Here is a 12,986-nt window from a genome sequence, read left to right as displayed (position 1 = left end):
AAGGTGCGTTTTGTTGAACTCGTTGTGGAAAGTAAAAGTCACAATGATTTAGTGATCATTAAAATGTGTTCAGCCTTTGCAGATTGATGATTCATTTCATAAATCATGACGCACTGATCTCCCCAGCATACACTCTCTTCACAGGTTAAAAGTATCGGTACTGGTATCTGTAATACTGACCCAGTATGTATGTGGTATTGGACCAGTACCAACATTTCCAGTATCACACACTGCAGGCTGTGAGGTACCAATCACTATTCGATCATGTGTACTCTGAGACAATGCCGCTAAGAATACGTAATGATTACACTACAGCAGGGGTAGGCAACTCCAGGCCTCGAGTGCCGGTTTCCTGCAGGTTTTAGATCGCACCCTGGGTCAACACACCTGAATCAAATGATTAGTTCATTACCAGGCCTCTGGAGAACTTCAAGAAATGCGGCGGAGCCATTTAGCCCTTTAAATCAGCTGTGATGGATCATGGACACATCTAAAACCTCCAGGACACTGGCACTCGAGGCCTGGAGTTGCCTACCTCTGCACTACAGTTTAATAAATTGTGTTCACTTCTGGTGACACAGGTGTTTCTGGGTGACCCAGCAGGCAAATGTTTTGCCACCTAATGATTCTCCTCCTGGGAGGATAAAAATGGCTTTGACTTTTCTGTCTTGTAGAAACAAAACAACCTCAAAGAGCTTCAGATGATGAATAACATTGACAAAGTTCCTCCTGACTTCCTGATACTGGCCACAGAAGTACAAAACTTCAATTTTCCATGCAGCTTAGAGTTCTGAGAAACTTATCTGTTCCAGCACTGAGAGGATGATGAAGTGGAGGGTGGACAGCCTGTAACCTTCATCCTTTATTGTCAGGCACACACAGGAGTCCATTGAGTGGAGACAGGAAGCAGAGGTCTTCGACTGTCTCCAGATACTTTACCTCAGTGTGGACTCGATGAAACGGCGTCAGGCTCCTTCTTTGAGTCCAGTCTGGACTTCCAGACATGTCACAGGAGCTTTATTTCATCCTGGAGTCGCTTTGATGTATGCCTCAGTTAGAGGAAACCTTCACAGTAAATCATTCAGCTGAAAGCTCTGGATTAAAGACATTAAAGAGAAGGGGAACGTGGGTTTGAAATAAGTTTAAAAATGGCATTAAAACCTTTTCTTTCAGCAGCTTCTGTTCAAAGTGTCAGAGGCTGGAGGTTGTCCTACTGGGCTGTCAGCGTTACATAAGGAGTGAGGGTGTGGTGGGCAGATGTGCTCCCAGCTGTCAGTTCTCTGCTAAAAAATAGCTTTTTGTTGCTCAGCCGGTTTCTGTCTGCTGCTCAGAGTTTGGTGCCGTCTCCAGTTTGCAGAAACGTCATGGAGGAGAGAGAGGAGCTGTAAATCCACCACAGCACGCTGCTGAGAGCCGTCATGTTCACTTTGAAACTTAAAGGTCACAGTGTGCCTGAAAACAACTTAAAGAGAGACAGACCTGCAGCTTAAACATGAATTAAAAAACCTGCAGTTCCTCTGATGTCCAAAAGAGGCTCCAGCAGTGAATCAGTCCCCAGAAACTGTTACAGCTTTACAGGAGAAATAAACATGTTTACAGTCTCAAGCAAAAAGTCTTTGGTCTCCATAGATAATTTCCCCCTTCAGTACATCTGTATACATCTATGTATAACTGACCAGCATTAAAGAGAGCGTGGCCTCTTTGATCAGTCTGCTATATACTACAGTGGTCCTTTGCTACAATGTGGCTCGCTGTTTCGCTGAATTGTTTTGTGCAATTTTGCATGCTTTTCTTTTTTTTTTACAGCACATTGTGTTCTGCAACCTGATTGGCTGTAGACCATTGTCAATCAATCTCGTGTCGTGTCTCCTGTACAGTACAGAATGCGTTCAGCTTGTCACATTTAAATCTTTGATCGCTAGCAGTGACTCTGAAGTGCTGTACTGTATGTCTGTAAGTTTTCTCCCCAACAAACACAGCAATGTCGACGAAACGTTTTGCACCGTCAAAGGCAACCGAGGGTTTTTGGTTTCATTCTATAATACTGGACTTATTTTTCTATGAAGGTTTGAACTTTGAGAGTGTTTAAACAAGAGAGAAAGGTGTGAAAATGTTCGTGCCTGTCTGAGAAAAGTGTATAGAGTGTGTAGTGAGGGGTTTTACGGTCTTAAAACATCTATAATAATTGTAAAATATAAAGTTAGCTACTTTGCAGATTTCACCTATCGCGGGTTATTTCTAGAATGTAACTCCCGCAATAAATGAGGGACCACTGTAATAATCATGAATGTTTTTTTTTTTAATGTTTAATGGGGTTTTTTTAAGTAGATGGACACAAATTCAGGATTACTGCTCAGCAGGATAAAACTGGAAAAACTTAGGATCCAAATAAAACTTAGAGACGGGACTGCAGAAACTGGTGGCTATGTCCATCTTTTATATACAGTGTACATTTTTTGGATGATACAGCATTGTTTCTGAGGGTTTGTTAAATTCCTTCAGAACGTTAAATAAAATTTAGAAAATACAAATAAAAAGTGAATACCTTCAGCATGAGGTTAATAGCTGTGTGTTTTTTGTTCAGATATTAGTTTTTAAGTTAAATTGAGAGCAGGAAGACTTTGTGAGTTTGTGTTTCTGGGTTTCTCCGTTGAAAGTGTTGACTGACTGTTTAATGCCGGACTCCAGCAATGGTGGTCTGTTTCATCCCTTCACTGATTAAATCAAAATGTGTTTGCGAACTTGCAGCCATGAACTATATTTAGCTGCAGCTCCTTTTACTCTCTGAACTCTGTCTTTCTTCTCTTTATGGAAAATGTCCTCCACACATTAGCTGTCCAAACATCACCTCCAAAATGCACAAATTGAATAATTCAGCCGAGTTAGCTGAACAAACACACACCTTCACGAAAGTTAATGGAATTAACGAGCTGCACTTAAGTGTCTGTTGACATTTGTGTCTTTAAACCAACATCCTGTCCTGTAACGAGGCCACGCTGATTAACTCCTTGCTGCACAGACACGAAGCCAGCGTCCAGCTGAGGACTCTCCAACAACAACTGGCCACTGTTTGAAGTGTGAGCACGCGTCCTGCAGACCTGAACAACAACACCAACGTATCCAGGCCACCAAAGAAGAAGAGGAAGAAGCAACCAGCTCCTTAATGAACTGCACTCCATTACAGAAAGTGGAGCTCTGTGTTTATAACTGTTATTACAGGGGAATAACCGCACTCTCCAGCCTGTATGCCAAAATAATAAAAAATAAAACAGCCCAGGATACTGAGGAACCTTTTCCTCCACCAGGAGGAATTTTAATCAAGAGTTATGAATTTAAAAAAATCTTTAAAATGGTCAAAATAAAAAAATGTGACCAAATGAAAATAAAATAAAGAGTAGAACATTAAAGTCACCAAATAAGATTTAAAAGTATGAGACTAAAATCTAAAAGTAGGGATATGTCAAAGTATAAATACAGCATCTTTAAAACACATTTTATTCAAACCTGGCATGGTAAAAAACAAAATCATTCACTGGGGCTGTATCCCAGTGGGTTAAAAAAAATTAAAATGATTAAGAAGAAAATTTCATGAAAAACAGAAATTCAGTTGAAAAAAATAAATTATGATATATGCAACTTTATAGATACTTTATATTTTAAAATTAAAAAATAACCATTTTGATTTTAAAATATTTAAAATATTTGGATTAAGAGACAAAAAGATTAAAAAAAAAGAAGAAGAAAGAAATATCTTCTAAAATGAATTATTATTAATGTAAGGAATCATTAAGAACATGTGGTGACTGTAAGACTGAGTCAAAAGTGTTGACTTATTGTGTCCAGAGTGCAAGATAAAATGTATTCTGTTCAGTAAAAAAGTCAACGTCACACACATATAGATAGAATGATGTTATTTCAAACTTGTAAATATAATTGATATAACAAGGGAAAAGAAAAACTTAAAAACATCAAGTTTTCTTCAAAATCTCTATGTCTACACAATGTTTATGCTCAAAAAGGAGTAGGATGAAGTTAACACTTTTTTCAGTTTACACGTTACCTCATCCTCTAACACCTGCCCTGTTTCCCTCCCAAACACTCACCTGACTCCATTCCACCAATCACTGCTTCAGTGTGTAAAACCCTCTTCACTACTTCACCTTTCAGACTGTTTTCGTACAAAGGCAGGAATCTGTTTGGTTTCCCTTGTTGTGTTTTCAGGTGCATGACTGTAGATATGCCCTGCCCCCTCCAGCTTCCTGTGAGCATCCTCTTGGGGAATAAAGCCTCCTCTATGTCCTCTGGTTTGACAGCGCTGACAGTTTCTCTCATCAGAACTTATGATCTGATGAGGACGAAGCGAACAAGCAGTTCCATGTCTGACAGTGTGAAGGCTTGAGAACTTCAAACGCCGACTCTGCATATTGCTGCGATGGCATCAGAGGAATGTTTTTGGAGCAGTATCATCACCCTCATCACCCTGACCTTAGGTGAAAGTTCAGATTATTTTATATTCATGAAAACCCTTGTTGTGGCTCGTGAAAAGTAAAGGTGAAGCCTCAAACCTGAATTCTCTGTAATGTCCAGGGGGGGGAACTCCTCTGCTCAGATTGTATAGAGCTCGCCTTCTAAGAGAAAATGAGCGTCCTTCTCAGGTGATGGGTTTCTGGTCGCAGATTGAATGAAACATGATGATCATTTTGGAGGTTATGGTCATGGTAGAGTTACAGAGGAGCAGGAAGTAAGGAACAACAAGCTGCCCAATGAACACGAAGTAATCCTCAGTTTTCTAATGTCTGTTTTCTAAAAGACAAAACAAAAGGGTTATGATGAAAACAACTTCTAGCTTGAAGAACTTCACGCTAATGACATATGGCAAACATAAGAGATCATACAGAGTTCAAACAGATGATTTAGCAGCTGGCTCGAGTCTGCACGCAGATACAGACATAAAAACAAAAGATCAAATAACCTGAAAGGGGTGGCGATCCATACAGCACAGTAGCACCATATTCATTTATTGATATTGTCTCGATACAGGGACACCAAATATCAGTGTTCTGTTAAATAAACAAAAATACTCAGGAAATATTATGAACAGAGGGCCTCACCAACATCCTGAGACAGCGTTAGCTGAGCAACTAGCATAGCTCAGACTGAAGTCACTCAGAGAGATTACTGTCTGGTTTATAAATACAGACAGATTGCAGACTCATGAGTGAGTGAGTCTGTGTCAGTGAGACCATTCAAGTGGACTCGACTTAACTCTGGTTACATTCCTGTAGATCAGAAAGGCTGTTGAGCACACATGTAATAATTAAATTTGTACACAGCTTCACCTACATGATTTTCACTGATTTGTCACTGTTCATTGCTGTATTATCAGAAAAAGATTGCATGTAATTGCTTCGTTGACATTTATTCAATCACACACTGGTTGCAGACTGACTGTCTTACAGCAGGTTTTAGTGACAGTTTGTTTATCTGATGTCTCATTTAGCAGAAAAAAAACATAATCTTACTTGATAAAACAGACAGATAACTGTGAGGACAAAATCTGCAGCAGAAAAATGTGATTGTTATTGCAAAACTCAGCGTAATCTCTAGAATATTGTATGGTCGGGTGTCTGCAGAACGACTTCTGACCCATGACGTTCTCTTCAGGTTTAACAGGTGTTAGTCAATGTGAAATAGACTGCTGTGATTGGTCATAAATCTTTTTTAGAAAAGAAAACATGTTCAGTGTTTAGGCAAGTTCAAATAAACATTTAAATAACTTCAAAATAAAAGCTCAACAATTTTTTTCACTGGTTGTACAGATGGGCTGCTAACAGATGGCTCCACAGAATTAACACGCTTACACTGATGCTTCAAAAAGAACAGATTCACCTGTGAGCGAGTTGACACCTGGGATAACAGTGATGTCATCAGGTTACGATAAATCTGTGGAACAGTCTGCACCGCCCCCTGTGGGAGTAACGTGCAACTACTGGAAAAGATGCAAGGGCCCAGTGATCCTCAAATCTCACAGGGGTTACAGGAGGAGGTCTGGTGCAACTTTAGGGGTGGGTGGGGCTTTTTCAGCTTTTATTGTGCTTTTATTTTATCGAGGAAATAAAGGTCCTCAAACCTGTGCACGAGCCTCACAGCATGTGGGGTCACCTTCTGAGCTTATGACTCCCAGGCATTTGTTTCCACATGTTTGCCATCCTAAATCCTTAAAAGGTTTCATGTGAATATCCGACACTTTAAAACACGTTTGTCCTGTGAGTCAACTGCAGGGTTTGGCCATCAGGTGTTGCTGTTTACACTGAAAGAATGAGTTTAAACTGGTACAAAGTCTGCAGAGAACTCTGCAGTGAGTGTGTGTGTGTGTGTGTGTGTGTGTGTGTGTGTGTGTGTGTGTGTGTGTGTGTGTGTGTGTGTTCTGTAGAAGCTGTTAAGCTTTGTTGATCTTTGTGATTACATGTCGTTTTGGCTCCGACGGCTCCGAACATTCGTGGGAGGTTTGGAGAAGCATTAAGTGGAAGATGGAAAGTGTTTGGCTGCTGAGCACGGAGCTTTTAGCACATTCCTGTGCAGCGGCGGCAGAACGTGGTCTGGGTTCAGTCCTGGTCAGCGCACTCCTTTCTCCTGCTGGAGAAAACTTAAAGCCCGTCAATCAAAGCCTGAGTCAGCGGGTTGCGGTCCTGTTGCCGATAGCTGAGCCGGCAGCGAAGAAAGGTGCTTCTTTGTTTGGAGCGTGCGCTGTCTTTTCTCTGCAGGCGGACCGCGGGGGAAAGTCCCCGACCTCCCCTCAAAGTGTAGGGGAGATTATTTAAGAGCCAGCTCTGCCTCAGTGAGGGGTAATTACTCTGAGTACTCTCAGGCTGCTGCTCGCTGATGATTTTATGTGGCCATGTTGGATTTATGTAAGGCGACCTGCAGGCCTGCAGTGTGACGGCCTCAGGTGGGCAAGGAGCTGCCAGAAAGTCCTACTCAGACTTTCAGTTCGTGTGAAGTTAACGATGGTGTGATGTTTGAGCTCAGCAGAGGGCCGAAACACTTCGTGCTGCTCTGAAGTTTATGCTCCATCTGAGGCTGAGCTTCAAGTCATTTTCATTCAGCTTTAAATATTTTTGTCTCCAGGAAAGGTTCCCATTAGTTCCAGGTTCTAAAGAATACTACAGCATACTGGTGCTTCCAGGGAGACGCTGTGAATCCAGTCTCATCGCTCGTCCTGCACAGGAAGTTCTCGTTCTGCTGCTCCACTGCAATCACGCCTCCCATAGTTGCTCGCCTTTCTCCATCCCACCGTCTCTTACTGCCACAGCTCAGTTTAATCTGTAAGTCCTTCAGCTGATCCACAAACAGTTCAGAATGCCTTCACATACCAAACACCACTGTAATCCACCAGTGTGGAGTGACCTCAGGAGACAACTCAGTGTGGAGTGGGTGAGGACCTGCGTGCATCTAAAGGTTGACCTTTGACCTCCTGTGACCATGTGTCCTCATATGGGGGATTGCATTTGAGCTTTTTTATTGACGACGATAAAAGACGATGCTTAGTCATTATATTCATCTTCAGTTCATTTCAGCGGGGATCAAACATCTATCTCAGGCTAAATCCCCTCCAGAGCGTTGACATCCTACTAGCTGGAGTCAGCAGCTGGGGATCAAACCACCAGGACCTTCATCCTAAACCCACCCAGATGTGATGAGTGTCGCTGTTAGTGTCAGATTGTTTTGAAACCATCACTGAAACAAACAAATTCAACTAAACAAATCTGCACGAGGAACAGACTGACTGTAAAAATGAGACAGAAGGAGCAGGACAGGTAATCGTTACCAACACAGGTGAGAACAATCAGTGCGTCAGGTAAAAGAACACTGACACTTCTCACATGAATGTCGAGGTTTTTAAGATCATTGCAGGCTCGCTGGGAACCTCGTGAGCTCCTGGAGGACTCATAGCACTGGATGAATCCCTCTGATGAGCTGTTCAGTCCCAAACACAAGGACAGCATAGAGGTCAGGACTCAGCACTGCCACCACAGCATAATTACCCTCTCCACCTCCGCCTCACTCCTGCGTCTCCACCTGCAGCCCTGACACTAAGCCTTTATGCCCTGTGGATTTTGTGGTTTGAGGCTTTGCCACTCTGTACCTGCGGAGAGTTTTTGGCTGGCTGGGGATCCACAAAGCCTCCCGGCCACCTCGAGCTGTCGGCCCAGGCCGCAGAACAGTAAACCTGGCTGAGGCCAAGACCAGACTGTGGTCAGGTCAGAGCCTCAGGATTCCCCTCAGTGTGCAGGAAGCAAACAGCTAACATGAAACTCTGCAACAGCAGCACACATCAGTGATTTAATCCTGAGATGAGCTGCAGGTTCTTTTCTTAATGAATCATTTGGGCTGAAAAACACCAGAAAACAGGAAGAAAGCCCAGAGTGACACGTCTGCTGCCAGTACAGGATAAATAACCTGACCTGAGGTCACGCTCCGCAGCTTTACTGCTAAGCAGACTGATGATGGTGCAGATGGCTAATGGATAATACTGTAACAGACTAATACAACAGTATAACACAGTAACAGGCTGTCTTGACTTCAATTCTTGTGCTCTATCGTTTTATCGAATCTGTGATGTCTTTTTGTATTGCTGCCTGGTTTGGTAACCTGACGGTGAAAAATAAGAATCAGTTGGGACTTCTGGTAAAAACTGCTAGCAAAATTTCAGGGCGCTGGCAAGATGAACTTTTGGCCATTTACAATTAGGGATGGGTACCGGTGTCCGGTGCCATGATGGCACCGGTTCTGACATAAACGGTAGTAACCAGACCGAAAAGCAGCGCACATTTCGGTGCTTTATTTCGGTGCTTTTTTCCCCTGAGATGTCATACACTTTGAATTCTAGCCAATCAGTTTACGTTTCCGAGGATAGTAGGCGGGGCCAGGTACGTACGTTCTTTTAGAGCAGAGCTACAGATTAAAAATGCCCAAGGCGAAGTGGTCAAAAGTCTGGCTGTACTTCACAGCAAAATATGCAAACTCAGCAGCCTGCAACAAGTGCTTTAAGCTGATACTGTGATACTGTCAAAGGAGGTAACACCTCAAATCCGATGAAACACCTGGCGACGCATAGCGTTTTTTTTAAAAGCCGAGAAATGCGCCGTATTTGATAGCTTGCTGCGAGACCTCACACCAAGCACATCTACTGTGGGTGTGGTGCCTGTTATCGGACCCGGAGTTAGCATCATCCCCCAAAAACCCAAAGAGGAGAGTCCTGGCCCCTAGCCCTGCCAGTGTAGCAGAAATGATGACGGATGATGATGCAGCAGCAGCCGTTCTTCTCTGCGTGAGTAGCTTAATGTTGTTCGTGTATAATTTATGTTGAGTAGGCTAACCACGTTATTACATTAATACATGTAAGGTGAACTAGCAAACATCATCATAGCTACATGCGGCTGTCTTCTTGTTTGATGGCAGATCCTCCCTTCACCCTGGCCAAAAAGGCTAAAATGACCAAAGAAAAAGTGGGAAACAGCTGAACATGAGAGGTTTTTGGACAAAGTTTGTGTTTTTTCCATTGTTTAAGCACTGCTTCCAGCCAAGAGTGATACCATATATGCCCCATAGCTGCAGAAAAGGCACACATTGTTATCTTTTTACAAAAAAAACAGCTGAACATGAGAGGTTTTTGGACCAATTTTGTGTTCTCCATTCTGTAAGCACCGGTTTAAGCACCGTTTGAGCACCGGCACCATTTCAAAAGTACCAGTTTGGCACCGGTATCGGATAAAACCTAAACGATACCCATCCCTATTTACAATAGAAATGTGCTCAGAAAGGCTCATTCTATTATTAATTGTGTGAACCATCCACTTCACAGTGAGTTTGAGTTGTTGCCTTCCGGCCGCCGTTTTAGAGTACCTCCGAGGAGGACTAAAAGACTCCAGGTCTCTTTTATCCCTACTGTGTCTTGTCTCCTTAATGGCAAATAATTGTCCTTGAACTTTCTATCATTATTATTGTTATTATTATTTTATAGTATTGTTCTGTTTATTTTTATCCTCCTGCTGCTAAACTAATTTCCCCTTGTGGGACAATAAAGAAATTGAATTGAATCTGTTCATTGTGTGCGTGGTGGGGGCGGGGCTTAAAACAACCTGAAACAGTGAGCAGAGGAGAGAAATCAGAGCACTTCCTTCCTTCTTAGCTTGTCACTCAAAGCACTTTCTACACTACTCTTTTACCAAATCACACACACATTCCTACATCACTTCCTCTGTGCCCGAGGACGTTGTCCAACATTTATACATGATGGAAGCATCAGGGACAACCTGGGGTCTGCTCAGGGACTTGGGGACCAACCCACTGATATTCCAGTTGGTAGGTGACCAGCTGGATGCCTGGACCACAGCCACTCTCAGACTGCTGAAACACATGAACTTAATGACACTGTGATTTCACAGTGTTTTCACTACCCCTTAATAATGTTTTGAGTTTTAATTGCACTATACATTACAAACAATACATTTTAAAACATTAAAATTATCATTTTAAATTAAAACTCTTATGAAGATTCATTAACCACTCCATTTTCAGAAAAAAGGAATTTTCTGGCAATTATTTAATTGTTCAGACTTTAACAGGCCGACTGTATTTTCACTGTGATTATTGGCTGCTGCCATGTTGTCGTTTCCTCTCCCATATTTAATAAAAAGTGCATTCTGGGTAAACTTTCAAGGCTCACATCGGCATTCAAATATTTTAGATTCATGAAAGGTTTGTTTTTCACCTAAATTTGAAAGTAGGATCATTTTTCCAGCCCTGATTTCTTCAGGTTCAGAATCATTTTGTAAAGGCTGACTGTTTTTCCTGCGATGAAGCTGAAAAATGTCTCTGCTGTCATGCTTTCCATGATAACCCAGTCAGAAAATGTAATTTAATTTTAATTAAATCCCACAAGCCTTTGAGTTTACACAGAATGCATGCTTGGGCGTTTATATGAATTATGAGAGAGGGGTCAAACATCCACCCAGGCATGTTTCTGCTGCTCTGCGTCACACATGTTTAAACTGGAGCTAATGGTTTCAGTGGAGAGCTAGCTGATGCTAATGCTCGGTGAGTTAAACGTTCGGAAATAAGATCATTAACAGAGGAAAGTTCTGACGTTTGTAGTATTTGGCACCTCTGGGCCACCGTAGCTCGGTCCTGCAGCAGGCTGGTATCAGACGTCCCCTCTCTGCCTACACTTATTTTCTGTGTGAGAGCCATCAGCAGTATTTCAAACATGCAGAGAACAGCCAGCAGCATTTAAGGGCCTCTGAGCTCTTGGCAGCTTGGCGTTCCCAATGAGCTCCTCTGGGAAGCTTTAACTGTGTGCAGTCGGAGCTCGAAGTCCTGAGAATTTAAACCAAACGGCCTTTTAAGACCAACAATAAAATCCCTGCCATACAGACTAAGCTGCTTTGTGCGGTATTCATTTCTGGAGTTATAACCAGCTTCCTGTCACCAGTGCTGTGCAGGGAGCTGCTCAAAAATAACGGAAAACACGCCGCCGTCCTCCTGCTGTCCGCCTCCCTCTGTATAGCTAACAATTTTACGTGTTCATGAAGGTGAAGTTTTCCAGCGCTATCTGAGGTCCTCTCTGCACATGCCCAGTTCACTCCTTTTCTGTAAGTTAGTCCACATTGAGGACGATTACAGCCGAGTCCGAACAACCGAAGTGGACCCACATTCACACTGAGCCACTCTACCAAACACACATTCTCACCCTTCACATTTCTGCAGGTCCCTCAGATTCTCACCAAAGACTGTGAAGAATTTCAATTGAGTAAGTTTCATAGAAATACAGAACCTTTGAAAACAGCATGACGACACAAAGTGTTTAGGAAGTCTCTCCTTTTCATTCCTGTCAGGTTTCAGGGCCTCTCAGCTACGATCCACACTTGATGATCTCGAGTGTGGCCTGATGTCATCAAACTGGAAAGTAGATCCAGCACAAAGATCTGGACAGGCGGAGCTCTGAATGTTTAGAGGTTGAGGTCGGCTGAGGAGAAGGTGGCCTTCATCAGCACAAAGGTTAAGCTAATCAATAATCAGTTGAGGTGGCAGCTTTGAAATCGCTGCTCAGCTACACTTCATGTCCTGGACAACACTGCCACCGTGTGGACAGACAGCATAAGAGCAGCAAGTTCACAATTACTCCTAGGGTCAAAGGTCAGAGATCAGGGATTTGTTGGGATTTGATTTGCCCGTCAGCCTCAGCAGTTTCATCACTCTTTAAGGTTCGACCAATAGAAACTGTCAGCTGATTGGTGTTTGATCACATTCATCAAAAACTAAAATGTGACCATCACAAACATCACAGTGATGTCATGTCTGGTGGATTTAGAGAGAGGGTGGATAAAAGTGCTTCAGTTCATCATCTGAGAAAATATCAAACAAGAAGAAGTCCCATTTTCTACATTTGTAAGACACCTTTAAAAGTTTAAAATCAGAATTGGATTCACGGTCCTCTGACACCCAGGCAGACCATCCTTTATTTATGAAAGTTTTAGCTCCAGAATATTAATTTATGTTAAGTTTGAAGCCATGTAAAAATAAAAATAAAAAATAAAATAAAAAACATGAGAGGGTGGGTCAAAGTTCAGCTCTTTAAATCAGGGGCGTCATAAGGCCCGGGCTCCAGAACCAGCCCGCCAGACAGCTTTGGAGAATATTTAGCAAATGCATTCCCCCATTCATACCACACTGAATCAATTTATAAAAATAAAAACTTAATTACCCTATAAATATGGGACAGTATGGTCTGTGTACTAACAGGACTTTATTGGTAATTTTGCTGTTCAAACTGTGCTTCATTTTTTATTCTTTAACCCTGTAATCCAATCCAACCCATCAAAGAAATATTATAAGTCATATGTTTAATAACCTTCATAACAATTGTTTTGCTATATCATGTTGTTTAAGATATATTTTGTTTGATTTTTTTTGCATCACAGTTG

The 12,986-nt window shown here is 42.2% G+C and overlaps 1 long non-coding RNA gene across 1 annotated transcript; it reads right to left on the bottom strand.

Moving 5' to 3' along the window:
* Positions 1–3,896: 3,896 nt before the first annotated feature.
* LOC113008844 (uncharacterized) lies at positions 3,897–12,075 on the bottom strand. The gene is made up of 3 exons (XR_003270073.2): positions 11,837–12,075; positions 4,566–4,803; positions 3,897–4,485 (listed from the first exon to the last, which is right to left on the bottom strand). It is a non-coding gene; the product is annotated as an uncharacterized LOC113008844 (long non-coding RNA).
* Positions 12,076–12,986: the final 911 nt, after the last annotated feature.

Source organism: Astatotilapia calliptera, chromosome 17 (assembly GCF_964374335.1).
Source record: "Astatotilapia calliptera chromosome 17, fAstCal68.1, whole genome shotgun sequence".
NCBI classification, from domain to species: Eukaryota; Metazoa; Chordata; class Actinopteri; order Cichliformes; family Cichlidae; genus Astatotilapia; species Astatotilapia calliptera.
Note: the sequence above shows the minus strand (reverse complement) of the source record. Positions and strands in the feature narration are given on the sequence as shown.